The sequence below is a fragment of the Bos taurus genome, chromosome 23, assembly GCF_002263795.3.
Source record: "Bos taurus isolate L1 Dominette 01449 registration number 42190680 breed Hereford chromosome 23, ARS-UCD2.0, whole genome shotgun sequence".
Lineage (NCBI taxonomy): Eukaryota > Metazoa > Chordata > Mammalia > Artiodactyla > Bovidae > Bos > Bos taurus.
In genome coordinates, this window is record NC_037350.1 from 52,452,181 (window position 1) to 52,459,188 (window position 7,008).

At 43.3% G+C, this 7,008-nt stretch overlaps 1 long non-coding RNA gene across 1 annotated transcript; it reads right to left on the reverse strand.

Annotated features, from left to right (window-relative positions):
* Positions 1-2,168: 2,168 nt before the first annotated feature.
* Positions 2,169-5,551, reverse strand: LOC132343668 (uncharacterized). The gene is made up of 3 exons (XR_009492622.1): positions 5,375-5,551; positions 2,930-3,094; positions 2,169-2,409 (listed from the first exon to the last, which is right to left on the reverse strand). It is a non-coding gene; the product is annotated as an uncharacterized lncRNA (long non-coding RNA).
* Between the last annotated feature and the right edge of the window lie 1,457 nt (positions 5,552-7,008).

The window sequence follows — 7,008 nt, forward strand, 5'->3', positions numbered from 1 at the left end:
AAACCACAATCACAGACAGCTAGCCAATCTGATCACACGGACCACAGCTTGTCTAACTCAATGAAACTAAGCCATGCCCTGTGGGGCCACCCAAGATGGACAGGTCATGGTGGAGAGGTCTGACAGAATGTGGTCCACTGGAGAAGGGAATGGCAAACCACTTCAGTACTCTTGTCTCGAGAACCCCATGAACAGTATGAAAAGGCAAAAAAGATAGGACACTGAAAGATGAACTACCCAGGACGGTCGGTTGGTGCCTAATATGCTACTGGAGATCAGTGGAGAAATAACTCCTCAAAGAATGAAGGGATGGAGCCAAAGCCAAAAACAACACCCAGTTGTGGATGGGAATGGTCTTAGAAGCAAGGTTCAATGCTGTAAAGAGCAATATTGCAGAGGAATCTGGAATGTCAGGTCCATGACTCAAGGTACATTGGAAGTGGTCAAACAGGAGATGGCAAGAGTGAGCATCGAGTTGGACTATAAAGAAAGCTGAGCACTGAAGAATTGATGCTTTTGAACTGTGGTGTTGGAGAAGACTCTTGAGAGTCCCTTGGACTGCAAGGAGATCCAACCAGTCCATTCTAAAGGAGATCAGTCCTGGGTGTTCATTGGAAGGACTGATGTTGAAGCTGAAATTCCAATACTTTGGCTACCTGATGTGAAGAGCTGACTCATTTGAAAAGCCCCTGATGCTGGGAGGGATTGAGGGCAGGAGGAGAAGGGGACGACAGAGGATGAGATGTTTGGATGGCATCACCAACTCAATGGACATGAGTTTGAGTAAGCTCTGGGAGTTGGTGATGGACCGGGAGGCCTGGTGTGCTGCAGTCCATGGGGTCACAAAGAGTCGGACACTACTGAGCGACTGAACTGAACTGAGTTCGTATTTGGGCCAGGCCTTTTGTAGGGCTAAAATTTCGTTTCTGAGAATGTAGCCAAGGGGTGAGTCTGAGAGAGGCTCCCGAGACGTACCAGAGCTCACTCTTAGCCTATCTGCCATAGAATGGGGTACTGAGAGTCACTGGCTGACAGAAAAGCGTCCCTTTTGTCCCAGTGATCTCCCCGTGGGACTAATGCACGGAAATGGCCGACCGACCCAACAGTCGCACCCGACAGTGAGAGGTGACCCCTGAGAACCGTGCAGCTAGGGCACTGTGTGACCCGGGCAGAGACAGATTCCATACTTTTCACAAGTGCACAGGGAATATTCTCCAAAACTGACCATATGTTAGGCCAGAAAATAAGTCTACTCTAAATACACTCAAATCATACAAAGGAACTTTTTCCTGTCACAATGTAATGAAACGAAAAATCAATAGTAGAAGGAAACGTGGGAAAATCCACAAGTATGTGAAGATTAAACACACTCTTAAATAACCAGCAGGCTAAAAAATAATTTAAAAAAAGTAACTTAGAAAACACCTGGAGACAAATCAAACTATAAATAGAACATACCAACATGTATGGGATTCTGCAAAAACATCACCAACAATGAAACATAAAGCTGTGAATGCGTACATTAGAAAGAAAGCTCAAATAAGCAACCTGTCTTTACAGCTAGGCAGAAAAGGGAGAGCAAACCAAACTCAAAGCTAGAAGAAGGAATGAAAATAGTAAAGACTAGCTCTCAGATAAATATACAGAAGAGGAAAACCAAAGAAATCAATTTTAAACAAAAGTTACTTCAAACAGGTCAACAAAAGTAACAAATCTTTAGTTATACTAAGAAAAAAGACAACTAAAATCAGCAACAAAGAGAAAACGTAACTGCTGATATGAGAAAATAGCACAGTAAGGGAGAGCTCTGAGCAGCTGAGTGCTGTGAGATGGGATAACCTGATGCAATTCTGTTAAGCCTCAGTCTGTGATATTCTATTCTGGCAACCCTAGCAAACTAGCATAGCTTTATCCTCTTTCTTGCAAGTAAAAGTTATGAAAATATAAAGTATCCGAAAGGAGGAAAAGAGAAAAGGACAAACTACCTAGGGTGTTTAGAGATAAATATTTTTCTTTGTTTCTTACCAAAGTTAAAATAAAAACATCAAAACCACCAGAAAAAAACTCACGAATAGACATTTTAGAGAAGCCAAACAACAACCATGGTAAAACAACTAGAAAGTCATTCAGTTGGTAAAAACAGTAAAATAATATAGTAAAATAAAAAACAGTAAAATGCATTTTATTCTTTGGAGGTTTTAAAAATTCAATTTATTGAAAATTCCAAAGAGGTTATAATACAGGCACATGATTCAAGATACTGAAAATACACTTTGCCTTAATCTGTGCCTCCTGTCGTTTACCCGGTGTGTCCAGGGCCATCTGCCTCCACAGGTAGTATTTTGTTTCTTACAGATCCTTCTAGAGTTCCTTATAAGCAAACATGAAAATATATTTCTCCTTCATGCCCTAATTCAAAACATAAATAGTGGTATATTAAGCATGGTGTTTTGTTACATGTTGCTTTTATTTATTTGACAATGCCTTGGAAATTGTCCTCTATCAGGACATAATTTCCTGCACAGCAGTGCACTGAGCAGATGATGTAGTAGTATAATACTTCTTGCCCATCCACTTTGGGATGAACACTGACATGCAACAATCTGTTTATATTACGAGCAATGCTGCAATGGAGAACTGTGACCTGTGCTATTCTGCTGCTAGCAAGTGTAGGATATATTTCCAAAGGATTTGTAACCTGGAGTATTTGTAACTGAGAGAGCATTTGATAAGATGGTACCAGTAAGATCCTTCTGAGCCAGCAATGAGCCTTTCTCTTTAAACTGCAACTACTCTATGACACCACTCCCCCACCTGTGTTTAAAACTGCTTTCCAACGTTTTCTAACCTTCAAAACACTCTACAGTCTTTCCTATCATAAGCACAGTCCTTTATTCTCAGTGCAGTTACAACCTCACCGGGTACGTACCTGTTGTCTCCACTCTTCTCTGGGTCCATCACTGCTCAACTCACTCCATTAGAGCTGGAAGCAACGTGGCCAGATAACTCCTTGAGTGTAGAGAAATGGGTCATGGATGATCTGACCCAGGGAGCCTGGTGCCCAGGAGAGAGGGAGGGTCTGTAAGGGGTGTAACTGGGGAGAAGGAAAGGTATATTAGGTTTGATCCACAGTAATTTTTCAGGTGAAGATTCTACAGAGCCCAGACATGGGAGCAGGAGTCTTGGTTGGAGAATTTGTACTTGGGAATTTGTACCCAAATAGCACAGCTAAAATGGGAGGCAGGGACTCCAAAGGGAACAGCATGTGAGTGAGTCTGCTGTGAACCTGCTGTGAGTGCCAGGGAGAGACACACACGGGGACAGGATGCAGCAGAGAGGCAGGAAGGCAACAGCAGGCATTCCAAAAGGAAGGAGAGAGCGTCATGGCAATAAGGACGTGTCACAGAAGCATGTGCCACAGAAGGGTGGCGGTAAATGGAAAAGGGATCAGAAGTCATTCATAAGTCCTGGCGAGTTGCTTCATGAGAGGCTAAGAATCAGACCATAGGATACAATGAAAAACAGATAAAATCGGTAGGTAAAACCCATTCAAGTTCAAATTGAGATTTTGTTAAAATGCTCTTTTAAGGAACATAGAAATACAACCTCACATGGCAGGACGTTGAAGTTTAGGTGACGACTGACAGAATGACTCCCTGCCTAGAAGAGATGCCGTCAGCAACAGTTCTGTGCAGAGTTGGGCAGAGAGCCCATGACACCGGTGGACAGATGTGATGGGAGACACGTGTGGAAAAGGCTGCTGACTGGAGGGCTTCAGGGAAGAGGGGGCTCCTGCAGACTACATGCGCCAGTGGGCAGATAACATGAAGGGGGAGCTACTTGGGTCTTAGGAATTACTTAACCTGAAAAAAATTAAACTGAATTTTAAATTGGCACCATGTAAAGTGCAATGGCTTCCCTGGTGTTTCCGGTCGTAAAGAATCTGCCTGCAATGCTGGAGGCACGGGTTTGATCCCTGGGTCAGGAAGATCCCCTGGAGAAGAAAATGGCAACCCACTCCAGTATTCTTGCCTGGAGAATTCCATGCATAGAGGAGCATGGCAGGCTACAGTCCATGGGAAAGCATGGGAGGAATAATCCCAGCAATGTGAGGAAGTGTGCTGTGTGCTGGGTTTTTCACCAGGACAAAGCCTGCTGGCTTTGGATCAACCCCTTTTGTCTCTGAACTTTTCTTGTATTTTAGTGTCTTCTTCTTTTATAATTTAAAAGTCACATTCTGTAAACTTTCCAAGCAGTTTTGCTGGTGGGCTTTCTCCCATGGAAGTGGGATTTCTAGGCATGGGTTCTATATTTCCTTTCTACATAAACTTCATAAAAAGCCCAACATTTTTTTGAGGCAACAGTTCTGCAAACTGTAGAAATAAATTTATTTTGGTCCATACTGGCCAAGACTACAAAAATTGCTCCTCAGTCTCCTGAGTTTAAAATAGGCTCTCTGGTACCATCAAGGTTCCTGCTGATCTCAGATCCTGTGATCTTGCTGGTGCCTTGACTACTGCATGCACTCTGTCTGACTGCCAGGGCCCTGCGTCATCCATCTGTGTGGGCACGTGGCATCAATGTGCTGTATTTATTATGTGAGAAGTATTCAGAGCAGGATCAAATCCCGGGATCAGGGACTGCCAGCACTGAGCTAGCACTGACTCTGCCCTCCGCCCCGCCCCCCTTCCCATCACCACGTGTGCACTCACTCATGTCAACTCAGCCCCCATGTGTTTCCACCCTCCAAGGTGGTGCCCATCTGAGGACCCTGGTACCTGCTCTTCCCTCTCCTAGAATGCCGTTGTCCTAGAGCTTAAAGTGGCTGCTGTTTTCTGCTCATCTGGATGGCAGCTCAGATATTAACCTTTCGGATGGGCATCCTTGGACCAGCCTGTCTAATGCTGGTGTTTCCCCTTCACCATCCCTCGTGATCCTGATGTTTTCCATCAGTGTTGTTGTTTAGTCACTAAGTCACGTCTGACTCCTGCGACCCCAGGGACTGCAGCCTGCCAGGCTCCTCTGTCCATGGGATTTCCCGGGCAGGAATCCTGGAGCGGGTTGCCATTTTCTTCTCTAGGGGATTTTCCTGACCCAGAGATTGAACCCATGTCTCCTGCTGGGCAAGTGGATTCTTTACCACTGAGTCACCTGGAAAGCTCAGTTGTTTTTTTTTTTCTTTATAATGCTAATCAAAAAATTTTCCCCGATTAAAATTTTTATTTATAACAGTCTGTGTACTCCAGAAAGCCACATGAGGGCAGGGTCCCTATCTATCCCATTTATTAATGTGCCTCCAGTGATTACAATTCTCCGTTGATAAGTATTTATTGAGTAATGAATGTAATATGGCACCCCACTCCAGTACTCTTACCTGGAAAATCCCATGGATGGAGGAACCTGGTAGGCTGCGGTCCATGGGGTCGCTAAGAGTTGGACACGACTGAGCAACTTCACTTTCACTTTTCACTTTCATGCATTGGGGAAGGAAATGGCAACCCACGTCAGTGTTCTTGTGCCTGGAGAATCCCAGGGATGGGGGATCCTGGTGGGCTGCCGTCTATGGGGTCACACAGAGTCGGACACGACTGACGCGACTTAGCAGTAGCAGTAGCAATGAATGTAAGAGCCTTAAAGTCCCTTCAATTCTAATTCATGGATTAGAAATGAGATGTGAGCTGCCAGGTGTCACACAGGTGGTCACCTCAAGCCAATCCAGAGACAGTGAACTGCAAACTTTAGAGCAGAATGAACTGCTAGTGGGTGAAAAAGAAGATGGACACTGGGATTGAGGAGAAAAAAAAAAATTCTCCACCGAATAAGCTGTGGGAAAATTTAGTGTGACTTATTACACCAACAGATCTTGTGAAAACAGGAGCAAAAATTGCCACAGTGACTTGATAGTAGCTGAAGGATTCAAATTCAGAGACTCCTAAGACCTTACCCAGGATTTATTGACATAAAGTTCTTCTAGGGGGTGGGGAAAGCCATCTAGGTGTGTCTGCTGATATTTCATTTTAACATGTTCATGAGCAAAACAAAGACTATAAAACAAAAGACACCTTCAAGCATGTGTGGTTAGGTGATTTTAAATTATTGATGCAAAAGTATAATTTTCTCTTAAAATAAAATGTGATTTCTGCTTCCAAATAAATACAAAGAGTGTCTGGACTGCCTCACCAGTATTAATTGGTAATTAGAAAGCTGAACAAAATATGAAACAACTGTTCTCGGACCCTGAACAGCAGGCTAACAGTGTTAGGGTTCCAGGACTAGGTTCCTCGAGTGAGGGTGAACACACACATCAACGTGATGACTCCGCAGCTCTCTTCCTTCAGGCGGTTTTCGCGCTGCAGCTGCAGGTAGAGGAACCATAAACATTCTGGCAAAAATCTGAATTGAGGACACTGGTGAGCTGGGAGGACAGGGAGGCTATAATCTGTGTGGCAGGGCATCAAAGAGGAGGGAGCTACTCAGAGAAAATGTTCCACAACTGCTTCATGATCCCTTTGAGTCTTTATCGAATATCAATCTGAGGACAGACAGGTGAGATTCCATAATGAATAAAAACACAAAAACATAAAACATTGGTCTCACAAGCAAAAAATAAAACACTTTCTTCCACATTATTTTTTTTCAAAGTATGGCAATTAAATGAAGGCTAGTGCGCAGTACACACATACATAAATGGTTATGTTTCTAGAAAGCAAGTTTTTAAAGATGTCAATAAACCTCTTGTCATTCCAATTTTAGAATTCTACTAAAAAAGTGAAAAAATGTGGCAATATGTCTTTGCATCCAAAAGGCATTCGCATAGCTTTAGTATTCTTTCTTAAAATTTGTTTTAATTGGTGGAAAATTGTTTTACCATTTTGTGTTGGTTTCTGCCATACAACCATGCAAATTACCCATAATTATTTATATATATATGTCTATCACTTGCTTCCCGAGCCTCTCTTCCCTCCTTGAATAGCTTTAGTTTTAGCATGGAAAAGTTATAAGGAGCCC